Source organism: Phocoena sinus, chromosome 3 (genome assembly GCF_008692025.1).
Source record: "Phocoena sinus isolate mPhoSin1 chromosome 3, mPhoSin1.pri, whole genome shotgun sequence".
In the NCBI taxonomy this organism is placed as follows: domain Eukaryota; kingdom Metazoa; phylum Chordata; class Mammalia; order Artiodactyla; family Phocoenidae; genus Phocoena; species Phocoena sinus.
The window spans coordinates 24,835,345-24,851,733 of NC_045765.1; the positions used below are offsets into that span (position 1 = coordinate 24,835,345).

Genomic DNA, 16,389 nt, shown 5'->3' on the forward strand with positions numbered 1-16,389 from the left:
GCCCTTGAGCCAGGAAGGGCCTGCAGATGGGTTTGTGTGGCTCCCACGGTGGCTGAACCAAGTTTGAAGTGATTGCAAGCATTTTGAGATCAGAAGAGTTCCCATAAGAGCCCTGGTCCCTGTCTTGTGTGGAAATATCAGATGTGCTGGTACCGCCCACGTGTACTCCTGCGGGGCCACATCTGCTGGAAGTGAGGGGCAGCCTCTGGGGCAGCGCTGTCCAAGGGTTATGTAACAGGAGGCGCGTGTGCGACTTACAATGTTCTAGTAGCCTCATTCAAACAAGGAAAAACACCAGGAGAAATGAATTTCAATAGTATATTTTAATTATCCCAGTATTTCCAAAGTATGATCATTTCGGCATATAATCAATACAAAGAAAGAGTTATTTAAAGTTCTCATTCCATACTAAGTCTTTGAAATTGGTGTGCGTTTGGCATTTACAGTGTGTCTCGGTGTAGACCAGCCACGGTTCAGGGGCTCGGTAGTGACCTGGGCTGCTATACTGGGCAGCGCAGATCTGGCCTCTCTGTCCGCCAGCACCTGGTGCCCTCCCCCTGGTCCACTGTACACATTTCAAATGCCTCCTCAAGCCCAGCAGTCAGTGGGTTTGGGAGCTGGGCTCGGCCTGGAGAGCTGGTCAGGGTGGGCCAGGTCTAGAACAGTGTGTGGGAGCCAAGTCAAGAGAGCCTTGAGTGCCAAGTTGAGGGATTTGAATATGGCGGTTACCGTCCTGCCTGCTCCAAGCCTCCGGGGTCTGACCAGGTCATGAGGTCAGCCTTGTGTGGTGTTAGTGAAGAGTGATCTTTGGATGGTCACCAGATGGGGAGTGGCTTGCCCACACAATTGGGGGATGCCAGAGCCAGGTATCCTGGCTGCCCAAGGTCAGGGTAGCCACTGATGAGTGAAGGCTGGGACAGTGTGGCCACGTCTTGGTGGCTGGAGCTGGTGGGGGTGGGAGGAGGACCAGAGCTGTGGTTGGAGCCCAAGTTAGAGTCCAGGGAGGGGAAGTGACTGATGGAAGGGGACTAGCTCGAGAGGGAGATGTTGTACGTGGGTGAGAGGCATGGAGGATTCTAGAGAATTAGGCCTGGTAGTCAGTAAGGAAAGAGAGCAGAGTTGGTGAGATGGGAGGGGAAGCTCACGTTTGCCAGGGACTAGAGACGGTCTGGGAACTTGGATGCGATCCTGGATCCTGGAGTTAAAGCCTGGCCCTCCCTCTTGCAGGTTATGTGATCCTGAGAAGAGTACTTACCTGTGCCTCGGTTTCTTTAGTTGCAGAAAGGTACTACTTCATAGGGTTGTTGGAGTGTGAAATAGCCCATGTACACCACTTAGTCCAGGACTCTGGAAAAGCTCACATGGGTGTTAGTCATTAGCATGATCAGCTGAACACCTGCTACATGTCAGGCACCGTGGGTTCCCAGGTGAACAAGATAAATGAGTGGGGAGTTGACTCTTGCTCCATTCATTTTTTTTTGGCCTCACCGTGCAGCATGCAGGATCCTAGTTCCCCAACCAGGGATTGAACCCATACCTGCTGCAGTGGAAGCACGGAGTCTTAACCACTGGACCGCCAGGGAAGTCCCACTCCGTTCTTATCTGTCCATCATTCCATCCTGTATTCTTCTACCAGCCCCATGAAAAGCAGGAGTTAGTATCCCCACCTGATGATGCAGAAGCCCAGAGAGGTACAGTGACTTGCTCAGCACGCACAGCTCTTCCGTGGCAAAGTTGGGACTTAAACCCAGATATCTCTGGCCAGGAGCCTCTGCCTTTTCTGCTGTACAATACAGAGGGGAAGACAAACGGGCTTATTGGGAGGAGAGGGTCCAGGGTCCCTTCAGTGTGGCATCTCCTGTGGCCTTGACATTTGTGAGCCCAGGAATGTGCCCCTTCTTCGGGCCTGCCTCAGCCTCCACTGAATCTGAGCCCTGGGATGGCGATGGTGGCCTCTAATGCGGAGGAAGTGGTGATGGTCTTGGGCAGGGCTAGCAGAGGAAGTGGCAGGGGAAGGGGGCGGTGTCAGGGTGGGGAAGCTGGGTGCTCCTGAGGCCCTTGTGGGCCCTAAGGTGCCGAGCACTCTTGTAGGCTGCCGGCAGGGAGGGAGGGATAGGCAGGGAGGAAGGGACTTGCAAAAGAGCTTCCTCCTTCCACCCCCTCCTCCCGCTCTCCATGTGCTCACTCTTCTTTCTCTTCCCCTTTCTCTCTGCTTTCCCCTTTGCTACAATTTTTTTTCTTCCTTCTCCTATAGCTTATTTTTTCCTCCTAAGAACAGACTGTACCAGAACCGGAATTCAAGCCCTAAGGGTGGCAGGTGGAGGGTTAACCACTATGCTGGTGACTAAAGAGTTAACATTAGCCAGCCTCCAAGTCTAAGGAGGATGGGGGGCCACTGAGAGCAGTTGAAGGAAGCACAGCCTTTTCTGCCTCAGGACCTTTGCACTTGCTGGTCCCTCTGCGTGCCGCTCTCTTCCGATGACTGCACAGCTGGCTCCTTCTCATCCTCTGGGTCTCAACTCCCATGTTCCCTCCTGACCGCAGTGACAGCTCCCTGCTGATTTCCTTCAAGCCTCCTGTCACAAACTGGGATTCTCTTGTGTGTCTCCTTGTTTATTTTCTTTCCTCTCTGGAGAATGTCAGGTCCTGGAGAGCAGGGAATTATCCATCTTTTGTGGATAACAGGTATGTGGTAGATACTGAGTTAATAACTGCTGAATGAACAAACGAATTGTAGTAAATGCCAGACCCAGGCTCCCCCTGCCTCTCTTTAGGCAGGCCAGCACTGTGGTGATGAGTGCACGCACTGAAATCAGTTCTGAGCTTTCTCCTGGCTTTGCTGCCTGCTTGCTGTGTGACCTTGGGAAAGTCACCTCACCTCTCTGAGGCTCAGTATCTTGAGCTGTACAATGGGGATCAAAATAGTGCTTCCCTCAGGGAATTTGTGAAGATGGAGACGTGTGGCCAACCCTGACACCGTGCCCAGCGTGGAGGAAGGAGAAGTGCATGGGACTGTCGTCATTGTGATGATGATGTTCTCTGCGGGTTGACTAGATTGCCTGGCCTGGCTTTCTGAAGATTGACAGGCAGATTCCCTTGAGGCTCGTGGTCCACCTCCCCTTGCTTGTTACACTGGAGGCTGCTCCTGGGTAGACGCTGGTGTGTCGAGTCCGGGGATCAGCCTAAAGCTTACGGCTGTGTAATGAGGATGAACATGGTTCAGTGACAGTAAAGAAGGCTCCATCCAGCCTTTGAGAAGTTCCCTGCCCGGGGAGGGCAGTCTCAGCTCCATGCCCCCCGCCCTGTGACCATTTGGTCCAGGATAGCCAAGGCCATCCTGGGTGGCCAGAAGAGCAGCATTCATGGCCTGGAGGGAGAAGCCAATGCCGGTGCCTTACTTCCCTTCGCCCTCCTTCCTGGAAAGCTCCAGCCTGTCTTGTCTGGCAGCCCAGACCCAATTCTTGGCCCTCTGAGGTGGTTGTCACAAAGCTGGCTTTGTCGCCCTGAGGAATGACCCCATCAGAGCTGGCATGCCTCTCTGTTGGGCTTTGAGATTCTTTCTACCTTTTTTTTTTTTTGCGGTATGCGGGCCTCTCACTGTTGTGGCCTCTCCCGTTGCGGAGCACAGGCTCCAGACACGCAGGCTCAGCGGCCATGGCTCACGGGCCCAGCCGCTCCGCGGCATGTGGGATCTTCCTGGACCGGGGCACGAACCCGTGTCCCCTGCATCGGCAGGCGGACTCTCAACCACTGCGCCACCAGGGAAGCCCTCTTTCTGCCTTTGGTTTGCATCTTGGTGGGCTCTGGTGCCAGACTGGGTAGGCCTAGTTCTTTCTCAAGCCTCTTTTTCCTTCGAGTGCCTACAACACCCCCGCACCCACTTCGAGGTGACAGCTGGGGCTGAGGAGAGGTGACTGGTGTGCCTCCGTTCATGAGGAATCTGGAACCCCAAGCACCAGTGCCAACCTCTGTCCCCCATCCCGAGCTTCTGATCTGTCTGCAGGACCGCCTGCAGAGACCATCAGGGTGCACCTCAGAAGACCCCTGAATCACCCCACACCTCCCACAAGAGTCCTCAGAGGCTCTGGACTGGGTGATGCCCTTCATCCCATGAGTCCCAGCAAGGCCATTGTTTTTGCTGAGTGACCTTGGGCAAGTGATGTCACCCCTCTGAGCCTCAGTTTCCTTTTCTGAAAAAGGGGGATAATACAGTCCCTTTCATAGGTGGGACCAAAGTGTCTTTACACCTGCAAACTTACGAGGCCAGTGCCTAAGGGCACACAGCAAAACTGACCCAGGCTTGGCCTCACATCTCAGTGCTATCTAGGGTACCCACCTGTGTGACCCGTGAGGCCTGGAGTGACCCTGCCACTTGGAGACCTGTCTGGCAACCTGTAAATCAAGTCTCAGGCTTTTGGACACAGCAAAAGCCTGAGACTGGGGTAGAGAGCCCAACGACAGGGGATTGGGTAGACCTACGGTGGGCCCACCATTCAGTCTGCAGTAGTTGGAGGGGATGCTGTGGAAGGTGTTTTGTGATCGGAAGGGCTGTTCGTGGCATATTGCTAAGTAAAAAGGAGAATGACAGATCAATGTATATAGTTGAATCCCAGTTTTATGAAGTATGCAAGGACACATTTGTGGAGAGAGAGAGACAAGCATGAGTGGACAGTCGTGGGGCGTGCACTACGGCCCAGCCCTGCTCTAAGCGTCTTTGACTTATTAACCCACTGAATGCTCACAACAGCCCATGAGGCGGAAACTGCTAACATCTTTATTGTACCAAGCAGGAAAGTGAGGGACAGAGAGGTCACGTAAGTCCCCTGGGGTCACACAGCTGGGAGGTGTTAGGGTGGGGTTCCAGACAAGTCCAGGTGCCTCTGTACTGTGGAATCCTGGGAGGAGGTGCTCCAAGATGCTTAAAGCGGTTGTCTCTGCGACGATGCCTAGTTTGATTTTCTTCTTTGTACCAGTATGTTTTGAAGATGCTCTTTAACGAGTGTGTAATGCTTTTGGAATAATAAAAAACAGCACAAAAAGTACTGTTGATTGAAAACACAGGGCGACCTTAACTTCTCTGAGATTTGGGACTGACTAGAAAACAGAGTTGATAAAAAGTACATGACCCCCAGGTTGTGGTGAAGATTGAGTGAGGTGAGGCTTAAAGGTGCCTGCGTGTGCAGGGAGTGGGTCCAGGGCGGCGGCCTGGATAAAGGTGCTTCCTTCCTCTGTGCCGTCGACCCCAGGCCACCCGCCCCCCCCGTGACTCAGCACCCAGTCCTCTCCCAGTCCTCTGGGTAGAGGGAGCCTGGGAAAGGTGGGAGCAGGAGCCTCAAGGAGGCAGAGCCCACGTCACCTGTCCCACCTGCTTTATCAGTGATAACGCGGGGTTGGATTCCCCAGAACTTTTGAAGAGCTGAGATCTGAAACCTCTCCTATCCCCAGCCAAGTTGGACAGGTTGCCCGGGTTTTTAGCCAAGGCTATGACATGGTATCTTTGGGGCCAATCCTGTTCGGGTTTTACTTTTTTATTTGCTGGCCCAGAAGGATTTGGCGCCTCAGCTTTTCCCTGCTGTGCCAGGATTGCGCGCCAGGCTTCTCCTCCCCAAGGGAGAGAGTATTAAATGCCCGTCTTTGGAAGCCATGACACTCCTCTCTGCTTTTGCGCTTCATAATCTTTGCCATCCTTAAGTGTTACTTGTTCTGAAACTCAGCCGTTTCATTTGTCACTGAACTGAAACTTGGCCCGGTGATTATTGATCAGGAAGTGGTTTCCTCTCATTAACTGTGTATGTCCTGGCCCAGTCAAAGGCTTTGGCTTTCCCAAGGTAAAGACGGCCCATCTTCCCAAACCAGAGAACAGATCAGATTCAGGAATCTAAGTGTGTTGAGGGGACAGTGGACTTCATGCCACTTTCCTTTCTTTTATGTGGAGGGCCTCATTTCTCTCTGTTTACAAGGAGATACACACACCGATTCACTCATCCATCCATCCATCCATCTACCCACCCACCCACCCATCCATTCATCCATCCATCCATCTGTTATTTTAAAATACTTATTGGCCAGATAGAATAATAGATACCTTGGTGAACGAGATAAACATGGTTTTAGGCTTTTGAAAACCAAAAATACACAGTCCCAGTGAAGGTAGTAACAACCAATAGTCAACTGACTAACCCGTGGTGGCTTATCAACTTTTTCATGTCACTGGAATTATCTACATCTCCATCAGGAGACTAAAGTCTAGTTTCCTGTCTTCACCAAGGGCACGTAGCTGGTAAGTAGTAGAGTTGGAATTTGAACCTAGGTCCTGTGCTGCTTCCATTCCAGAAATCACTTGATAGGAATTTAGCCCATTTCTGGGACTTCCCTGGCTGTCCAGTGGTTAAGACTTGAACCTCCAGTGCAGGGGGGTGGTGCAGGTTCAATCCCTGCTCAGGGAAGTAGGATCCTGTATGCCGTGTGTTGAGGCCTAAAAAAAAAAAGAAATTTGCCCATTTTTCAGTGTACTAAGTTGGGGATATTGGATGGAGTAGCATCGGTACTTGTAAAAAGAACTTTGTTGGCTGTAGTATAGAGGGAAGAAGAGGCTGGTTGTTCACAGAAGCCAGCAACAAGGCAGGCTCTGGTACCTTTTGGGAAGAAAGGAAGACTTGATGATTGTCTGCTCCCTAGACATACCTTTCATTCCTTTTTATCCCTCTCCCCCATCCATCTATTCATCCTCCTAGTCACTCACTCTCCTACCCATCTGTCAATCCATCCATCCATCTATCTGCCCACCCATCTATCCATTCATCCTCCCACACACCCATCCTTCCATATGCCTTCCCTCCCACCCATCCTCCCATTCATCTAGCCACTTACCCATCTGCCTGTCTGGCTAGCCGTCCTCCCATCTTCCCACACACCCACCCTCCCATGCTCCCATCCATCCACTGGCTGTTCTGTTCTAGGCTCTCTGGGGCAGAACAAGATGAATCCGACACGGGCTTAGCCTTTCAGAGCTCACAGCCAGGTCAGAGAGAATTTGTGAACACAAGTGACTATGGCACCAGATGGTCTGAGATGAAAGCCCTAATAAGGTGTGAGGAAGTTCTAGCAGGGGAGGGGTGCTGGGGTGCTGGGAACATTTCATGGAGCAGGCTGTGGTTGAGTTAGACTTTGTGGGACGGTTAAACCACAGGTATGGCGAAGGCACTCCAGGGGGAGGAAAGAGCATAAAGAAAAGCACGGAAGTAGGAAGCAGTCAGGCACTGGCTGTGGCAGGAGGTGAACGCAGGGGAGCAGTGGGATCCTGGACAAGTGAAGGGGGCGGGTCACCAAGGCTTTGGGCCAGGGAACTTGGGCTTGATCGTGTCAGCAGCAGGGAGCCATTGAGGGTTTGCCCTAAGAGGGTCTCTGGTTAAAGGCAACGGAGGGAGCCGTGGGAAAGGGGGATTGGCACACACAGCAGTTGGGTGGGAGGCCCTGGAGATTTCCCTCTGGAGGGCTTCTGAGGGGAAGGAGCACTGGGCAGAGAGCTGGACCTGAGTCGAACCCTGACACCTACTTCCTAGCTGTGTGACCTGGGACAAGTCACCTTCTCTACCTGGACCTTCATTTTCTATAGGAGGAGGTGGCAGTACTCTGCATCCCTCGTGGACCCGTGCTGGCTAAGGTGGGGCGCTCCTTATCCTGCCTCAAGAGACCACAGGAGGCCTCAGCAGGCCTTTTTCTTCTTGGCATGTGGTGCCTATGGCTCCACTCTGCCCGCCCACTCATGCCCAACAGCCCGGGGGCGGTGGCAGCATCTGAGCCCAAGGCCATATCTGCCACCCATCCTGTCCGCAGCCCTCAGACCACCCTGTTTGAGTTGATGTTGGGCCCTTCTCCTGCACGTAGCCGGTTCTGCTGTGACCCTGTTTCTTCCGGGGCCCGATTCCCTCCTTCCTTAATAGAGTTGAAGCCTTTCCCGCCATTGGTAACCGTCGTCACCACGCAGAGATTAGGTGTGTTCAGGCAGGGATACCACAGCCGTATATCGTGGGGCACAAACCAAGCCTCTTCTCGGTTCCAGTGGCCTGAACCTCATTTGACACATGCCTGGCCCAGCGTCCACAATCAATCAAGGGGCTGGGGAAAAGAGAAACCTTTCGCCTTGACTGCTCCATTCTTCAGCTCTGACCCACCCGCCTGGGCTGCTTCTCTGACAGGTCAGCTGAGAGCCTTTCCTCACGCCTGCTGCCCAGCCAGGTTGCTAGGCGACCTCACGAGCATATGATCGCCACCCAATGTTCTTCTCCCCACTTTCTGCGCTCAAGCCCTTTGTTTCTTCCTAGAGAAGGAAATGCATGTTTCTGAGGCTGGATCTGGGAGTGTTTTAGATGCTCCCTCGCCTCTGTGAGAATGCCTTTTCTGCCAGGTGCAGCCTTGAGTGCAAAGCGGCCCACTTACCAGAACTTTCTGCAGTGATGAGACTGTTCCGTATCTGCTGTATTCAGTACGGTAGCCACTAGCCACATGTGGTTATGAAGCACTTGAAGTGTGGTTAATGTAACCGGGGAACTACATTTTAAATTTCATTTAATTTCAGGTCATTGAGATAGCCACATGGGGCTAGTAGCTACCATATTGGACAGCACAGCTCAAGTGGGTTTCCGAGAGGAGAGAGTGCCCATTTCTGGAAACATTTAAGGCGAGATCTGGATGAACTGGTCAATTTCTGTGCCCCAACCCCAGTCTGTCCTCACCGGGCCCCCTGTGGGTAATTGCCAGACCCTCATGCTGTGTCTCAGCACCTCCCTGTCTGGAGGCACGCACAGTTTTCCCGGAGTTATAGCTTAGCTACAGCTTTATCATCTTCCAGCTTTGTTTACTTATCATGGCTTAATTATTTTTTCTCTTTACTATATTATTTTCCTAGTTATCATTTTAAAGGGTTGCTTAATATCGCACTAAGTTAAACATCATCCTACAGTTGAACATTTAGGTTATTTCCACTGTTTTCACCATAATTGTGGGCTGATGTGAATGTGATCCTAGTACATGTCTTCTGTTGTCTTTTTTGGAATTATTTCCTGGCCTTACATTCTCAGGAATGAGGGCTAATAGGCTTAAAAGTTATTTTCAAGGCTCTGGAAACCTATGCCAGTTTTCATCTTTACAAGATTGAACCTGTTTATATTCTTGTCAGTAATCAGTTTATGCATTTTACCACCCGTTTGGTTACCAGCAGTAGAGGTGGTCATTTTTCCTTGCCTTTTTTTTTTGGCCATACCTTGTGGCATGTGGGATTTTAGTTCCCCGACCGGGGATCAAACCCGTGCCCCCTGCATTGGAAGCACAGAGTCTTAACCACTGGACCGCCAGGGAAGTCCCTTGCTTTGTTAATTTAATAAGTGTAAAGTGATCTTCTCCGCGTTTTGGGAGGAAGAGTCTTTTGGCAGAAGAATCCCACGGTTTCTGTCTGCCTGTGGCCCGTTAGTAACCACGTTTCCCATCTGGGTCCCTGATCCTGGATTATCAGTCAGGTCCTCCGAGAGGCCTCCGTGAAGGTCACTTTGTAGGTCATGGTGCCCTTGGGAGTGAAGAGCACCTCGTTACCAGGTGTTGCATGGTGAAGTATTTCCATAGACGTCTGCTCTCTGCTGGAATAACCTCAGCGTTGGGGAGCTCATTTCCCTTTTGGTGCAAATGACAGTCATTCAAAAGGGAGTTCGTTGGTTCCCTGAGGAAGGTCTAAGGGCAGATCCTTCCTTCAAGATCAGCTGGCTCCAGGTGTTCGCAGACCCTCGGCATCTGCCCTCCTCCATTTGTGGCTGGTCTCGTCTTCCCTGGTCTTGGCCTCACCCTCAAGCAGGCTCTTCAAAGGGGTGGCAAGGTGGGCTACGAGACCCTCCAGCCTTCTGTTCTGCCAGTTTAGCAACCCCTGAGAAAGAAAAAACTTATTTGCTGATAATTTTACAAAAAAAAAAAACACAAAAAAACCACTCAGGTACGACCCTGTTGGCCTGCCACTGGCTGTGACTGAGAGGGTCAGGACTGAGTGGCTGGGCTGGGCTGGGCTGTGTGCCAGGACCAGGTGGGCTCAGCGGCGCCTCATGAATCCCTCGCACTGAGACTGAAAGAGAGACGGCTCGCAAAGGGAGCTGGAGTTGTGAATCCTCAAGGGAAAACGGATGCCGGCCAGTTCCCCTGCTGCCCCGCTTTAGGATTCATTTCCAGGCAGCTCCACGGCCTCCCAGGCCTGAAGTGAACCGTGCCACGGCAACACGCCCTCCCAGGCCCTTCTGCTTTTGTGCTCTCATTTACTCTGTTTTGGTTCTGCAGATAAGGCAGCTGTCACAGATCAGACTCTGGGCACTGCATGACCTACACAGACTCAGTTTCCCCATCTGCAGACTGGGAATTGGGAGTTGGGGTTTAGGAGGGGCGGCTAACATTCCTTCTGGTCCCTGAGTTCTGTGATATCAGCCCTTTCCCTGGAGGAGGAGGGAGGGACAGAGTGATCAGCCTGCAGCCAGGAGGGAAGAGGAGGGCCTGGGGGCTGTGCCCAGCTGGCCGTCTCTGTGTGGTTGACTTTCAGGAAGCTCCCAGTCCCTGACTGGGCTGGCTGGGCACTTTGGGTGGGACAGGGCTTCTTCTGGGAGGGTTGTTCCCACCTTCTTCGGGCTGGGTCCCGCGCCGCACAAGGGGGAGGATTGTTCACACAGAGGTGCCTGGGCAGAAAGCACAAGTGGCCACTGTGTGTGTGCTCTCAAGGGTGTGGGCTGAGGCGTTAGTCATTGCCGGCCAGCAGTGGAGGGCTAGGTGGGCGCTCCCCCCATCTTTTGCTGGACCCCAGTCTTGCCTCAGCCGGTGGGAGAGATGGACGTCAGAGGCCACAGACGGCCACTTGTTCTTTATATGACTTCTTGCCTATCAACTCCCGTGGGTGCCCCGTCCACGTGGACGCCCTTAGCTTTCCAGTACCCACCCACTCCCCAAGATGCCCTCACATCAGACCCTGGAGAGAGCTTGGTTATCATTTCCCCTCTCTCCTACGGCACAGAGGGCGATGCAGAGACCCAGAAAGGACCTTGACAGAATATACAGGCACCTCTGGCAAAGCGGTCATGGACTTTGAAGTCACACAGGCCCCAATTCAACTCCCAGCCCTGCTGTTTTACCTGCTGTGTGACCTTGAGCAAGTGACTTCACCTCTCTGAGCATCAGTTCTCTTACATATATAAAATGAGGCTCTTAATAATAACACCACCCTATTGTAAAAATTAATTGAGGGGATCTAGCAGTGTCCTCTCGGGCCCTCTCTAGGCTCTGCTACTTTGGAGCTAGTTTCATTTTCCGTCTCCCCTTGGGAGCACGATGACCTAGAAGCTCCAGGACTGTGGTAGGCAGTGCTGGAGGCTAGCAGTAAAGGAGGGCTTGGGGCAGCAACTGTTCTGAGGTTGCATTTCATTAGCTGACTTGATTACGTGTCTATCCCTGAACCCATCACTGTGGTTAGAGGGCATGCAGTGTTCTGATTGGCCGGCATACGTCACCCACCTGCTTCTAGATATGGTGGTGGAATCAGCCCCGTTACAGCTTAGGGACTGGGAATGAGAGTGGGTTGGCTCCTCTGAAGACAAATCAGGGAAGGGTGAATTGTGCTATGGGAGGGCAGTGATTCCAACCTGCTGATTCTCTAGGCAGAAACTCTTCACTAGAAAAGTGCCTCACACATAATATGGACTCAGTAAATAATGGTTGAATGAATGAATGAATAGAATTAAGCTGATTCCTGCCAGCCTAGTGTAGTAAAGAGAACACTGGATTGGGAGTCAGGAGACCACCACAGCTCACAATCCTGGGTGGGGCCTCAGTCTGCTCATCTGGGAAATGGACATGATGGCTGGCACCTGCCTTAATGACTCGTGGGCAGATTAAATCCTGGCAGTTTCAGTCCTCCGCAGCTGCCAAGCGCTCTGACGCTGAGAGGTTGCTATTGGCTTTAGCAAAGGGAGATGGAGCAGGGAACACTGGGCACTCGCCAAGAAGTGCGTGCTGGCAAGTGATTTGGAGCTCAGGCTCCTTGAGCCAGGCAGGCTTGAGTTTGTATTCAGCCTTCACCTTCCCACTTGCTGTGTGACCTGAGACACTCACCGTGCCTCTCTGAATCTCAGTTTCCTCATCTGTAAATTGGGAATGGTGATATTTGTCTCTAAGGGCTGCCTTGAGGATGAAATGAGAAATTCCACTTGGGGCCTGTCGTAGCACACAGTGAGGGCTTAGACAGTGTTAGCTGTTTTTTATCATCAGCCATCATTACGTTCTCTGTGGCCTCAAGGTGATAGATTGCTGCTGTCACCTACAAATTGGCACTTGCCATCTACCTCTACAAGGATCAAATCATGAGCTGCTGCGGCTGCTGACTTTCAACACCCCCTGAAAGGAGTTCAGGGCGGAGAGCAGAGATGAGGCGCTCTGTGCACTGGAAAAAACTGGCAGAACAGGTCTTCGGATCGTTAGATATTTTCAGGAGACAATTTTATGAGCCCAATTCTTGTATCTCCTCATATCTGGAAAAGCACTAAGATCCTTCGTGGTGACGTCTGCTCCTTGTGACTAGCAGTAACCTTCAGGAGACTAGCAGAAACCTTCTGCAAAAAATATGCAGCTGATTGCATGTACTCCCCCTTCACCCAAATCACATGTATACTGACCTTCCTCCCTACCTCTTTGGAGCAGTTTCTCAGAGCTATCTGAAATGCTGTCTCCTGGGCTGTAGTCCTCGTTTTGCCCCAAGTAAAACTTACCCCACAACTCTCATGTGCTTTTTTTTTTTTTTTTTTCAGTTGATACTGCCTTAACCAGGCTTTTAGAGAATTTAATTTGGCCAAGTCACTTTATGTACCACGATTGCTACCGACCCCTTTCTGGCAGGCCCTGGGTCTCTGTGAAATCTGAGTGAGGCGCTGGGCAGCGGGTGATCCTCAGTCTTGATATTGGCACCCCGCCAGAGGCTGGGACCTCTGGTCAGTGCTGCCTTTCAGGATGCAGGGCAAAACAGGTTTTGTGCACTCCTGGAAAACGGTCCCCGCCTGGGCCTCGCCTACCTTCAGGAGAAAACAGTCCTTTTAAGGAAACCCAGGAAAAGGTGGCTGCAGCCTCCTTCACCAGCTCTCAGGAATGAAAGGTGAACTCAGCTCTCCCTGTGCTGCTGTGGCTGGGGGCTGGGAGGGCATGTTCAGGGTGGGTGCCTTGGTCACCTGGCCCTAGCTCTGGCCACCCACTAAGGCCGCTCCTGGCTTCTCTGTAAAGGAGCAGAGTGGGCCTTAAGTTCTCTCTGGATTTGGAGAGGAGGAAGAGCATGAGTACTGTATAATGTGAAAGGATACTTGGATGGTCCTCTAGTGGGACAGGAGAAAATCAGCTTTACAACAAATGAAAAGGCAGGCACATCATCAGTGTGTGTGTGTGTGTGTGTGTGTGTGTGTGAGAGAGAGAGAGAGAGAGAGAGAGAGAGAGCGCGCACCCAAATGCTAAATCAGTGAGGTTCTAAGGCATTCTGAACAAGCTTTCTAAACTGAGTTCATGGGGGAGGACCCCACCCAGGTAGGGCCGAGTGAGCACCGTGAATTCTAGGACAGGGACTGATCTCGGGGGAACGGCCCCGCATGAAATTCCCTTCCCCGAACCGAGCTCCTGGGCCAGTTGTGGAAGGTTCCATACACTGTGGCCGCCAAGAGTGCAGACCCGGGAGCAGGGCGGCCAGCGTTGCAGATCAGCTCTGTCACCCAAGTCGCTGGGACCCTGCCTCAGTCTCCTCATCTGTACATGAGATAATAATTGCACCTACATGGTGATGAATGAGGAGATAAATGAGTTAGCACAGGTTGAAGTGTGGACCAGGATCCCTTGCAGAGCGGGTCCTTGACAAATGTGAAACCGTGATTGTCACTGCTTGGGACCTGGGGACTTTGCAGCTCAGTTAGCAGAAACATTTACCTAAACTGGGAGTAAATTTACAAATGAGCGTATAAATTGCCTATTGGCATCACTCCCTTCCGGAAGGTTCCCTAGCGGAGCTTGGCACCCCCTCCCAGTTTCCACCCCTCACCCCCCATAAGCTCACCATCTCGCCACAGGCAGTAGAGGGGTGGGTCTCTCCAGCTGGCCCTTGAGCTCCTTGAGGCCAGGAGGAGGGTCATTGTCTCAGCATTGCGAGTGCCCTGTGCAGGGCTGGCCTGGGGGTGCTCTTGCCTGTTGGCATCTGGTCTCAGAGGCTTCTGAGTTCTGAAGATGACAGGGGGACCTTGTGTGATAGTGGAAAGTGCTCAGAATCCTGGAAGTTAGAGGACCCAGATTCACATTTTGGTGCTGCCTCCCTAGTTCCAGTCCCGTCCCCTCTCTAAGTCTGTAGAATGGGGTGTCACATGAGCTGATGTGAATGCCGGTTGTCATCCCCAGGGGTACTTGGGCATGCAGGAGCGACTCGGCCATTGGCGTCTCCAGCGGATCAGGTGGCAGAGTTGTCCTGTTAGGCGAGTGGCGTGTGGTGCTGTCCACGGGAAGGCACCACGGCGGAGTCCAGGGTGGCTCATTTTTTCCGTGCTTTCCACACCAGACTACTGTTCAAAGGCTGCAGACGAGCAGCTGGCTTTTAGGCCCCTGTTGTAGGAAAGCATGCTCTCTTTGAACACCGGGACATCTCCCACCACCAACAGCAGCGTGGTGTGTGGGTGCTCCCAGCAGCGGCCCCCGAGGCTCACGGGACCACCTGGGAAACAGTGGGCCCTGCACCCTTTTCCTGGGCACCAGCTCATCGTGGGTGAAATTGCTTGCACTATTACACGGTTACTTCTTACTCGCTCTTAGTTTTTAAAATTGTGGTGAAATATGCATAACATAAAATTGACTGTTCTAGCAAATTCTAACTGTAGGACTCGGTGGCATTATGTATGTTCACAGTGTTTGTGCAGTCTTCCCCACTATCCATTTCCAGAACTTTCTGAGCATCCCAAACAGAAACTCTGTACCCATGAAACACTAACTCCCCATTCCTGCTGGTAACCAACCCCTGGTAGCCTCTATTCTACTTTCTGTCTCTATGAATTTGACTACTCTAGGGACCTCATTTAAGTGGAATAATGCAATATTTGTCCTTCGGTGAATGGCTCAGTTCACTTAGCATAATGTCCTCCAGATTCATCCATGTTGTAGCTTGTGTCAGAATTTCCTTCCTTTTTAAGACTGAATAATAGTCCATTGGATGTATATATAGTCCTCCCTCGGTATCCCACGAGGATTGATTCCAGGTCCCCCGGCAGATACCAAAATTCATGGATACACAAGTCCCTCGTATAAAATGGCATAGTATTTGCATATAAGCTATAGGCACATCCTCCTGTACACTTTAAGTCCTCTTAAGTAGATTACTTATGATACCTAAGTCTATGTCAGTGCTATATAAATCGTTGCCAGGTACGTGGCGAGTTCAAGCTTTGCTTTTTGGAACTTTCTGTTTGTTTTTTTTTTCTGAATATTTTTGATCTGCCGTTGGTTGAATCTGAGGATGTGGAACCCAAGGATGCGGGAGGGCTGACTGTACCCTGTTTTGTTTATTCATTCATCTGCCGATGGACACTTGGGTCGTTTCCACCTTTTGGCTCTTGTGAATAGCGCTGCTGTGAACGTTAGTGTACAGTTACTGCTCAAATCCCTGCTTTCAGTTCTTTTGCAAATATACCTGAGTGGAACTGCTGGGCCATACGGTAGTTCTATGTTTAACCTTTTGTAAAACTGCCAGATTCTTTTCCACAGTGGCTGCACCGTGTTACATGCCCACTAGCAATGCACAGAGGTACCAATTCTTCCACCTCCTCACCAACACTTTATTTTCCGTTTTTAAAAATTTATAGCTATCCTCATACGTGTGAAATTCTCTTTTTCATCACATAAGAAACTGTTGTTACGACCAGGTGAAATGCATCTAGGAGCTACTTCCACTGTAATTGGTGGGCACTAAAAACCCTTTTCATTTTACTTTATTTATTTATTTTTGGCTGCCTTGGGTCTTCGTTGCTGCAGCCACGAAGAGAAACTAGGCTTTCTCTAGTTGCGGGCGAGCGGGGGGGCTACTCTTCGTTGCCGAGCACGGGCTCTCGGCACGCGGGTTTCAGTAGTTGTGGTGCTTGGACTTAGTTGCTCCGCGGCATGTGGGATATTCCCTGGCCAGGGCTCAAACTCATCCCCTTACATTGGCCGGCAGATTATTAACCACTGCGTCACCAGGGAAGTCCCTCATTTTACTTTTAATGTATGTGAAATGATGCAAATAAATGCACGAAACATTCTATTAAAGTTTTAAAACAGTACAGAGAGAGTGAAAGTGTCCTTTGAATCTGTCCCCATTTCAGGCTC

The 16,389-nt window shown here is 51.5% G+C and overlaps 1 protein-coding gene across 2 annotated transcripts in view; it reads left to right on the forward strand.

Moving 5' to 3' along the window:
• The window catches only part of STK10 (serine/threonine kinase 10), a 121,244-nt gene that overhangs the window by 7,223 nt on the left and 97,632 nt on the right, over nucleotides 1-16,389 (forward strand). The window lies entirely within an intron of this gene.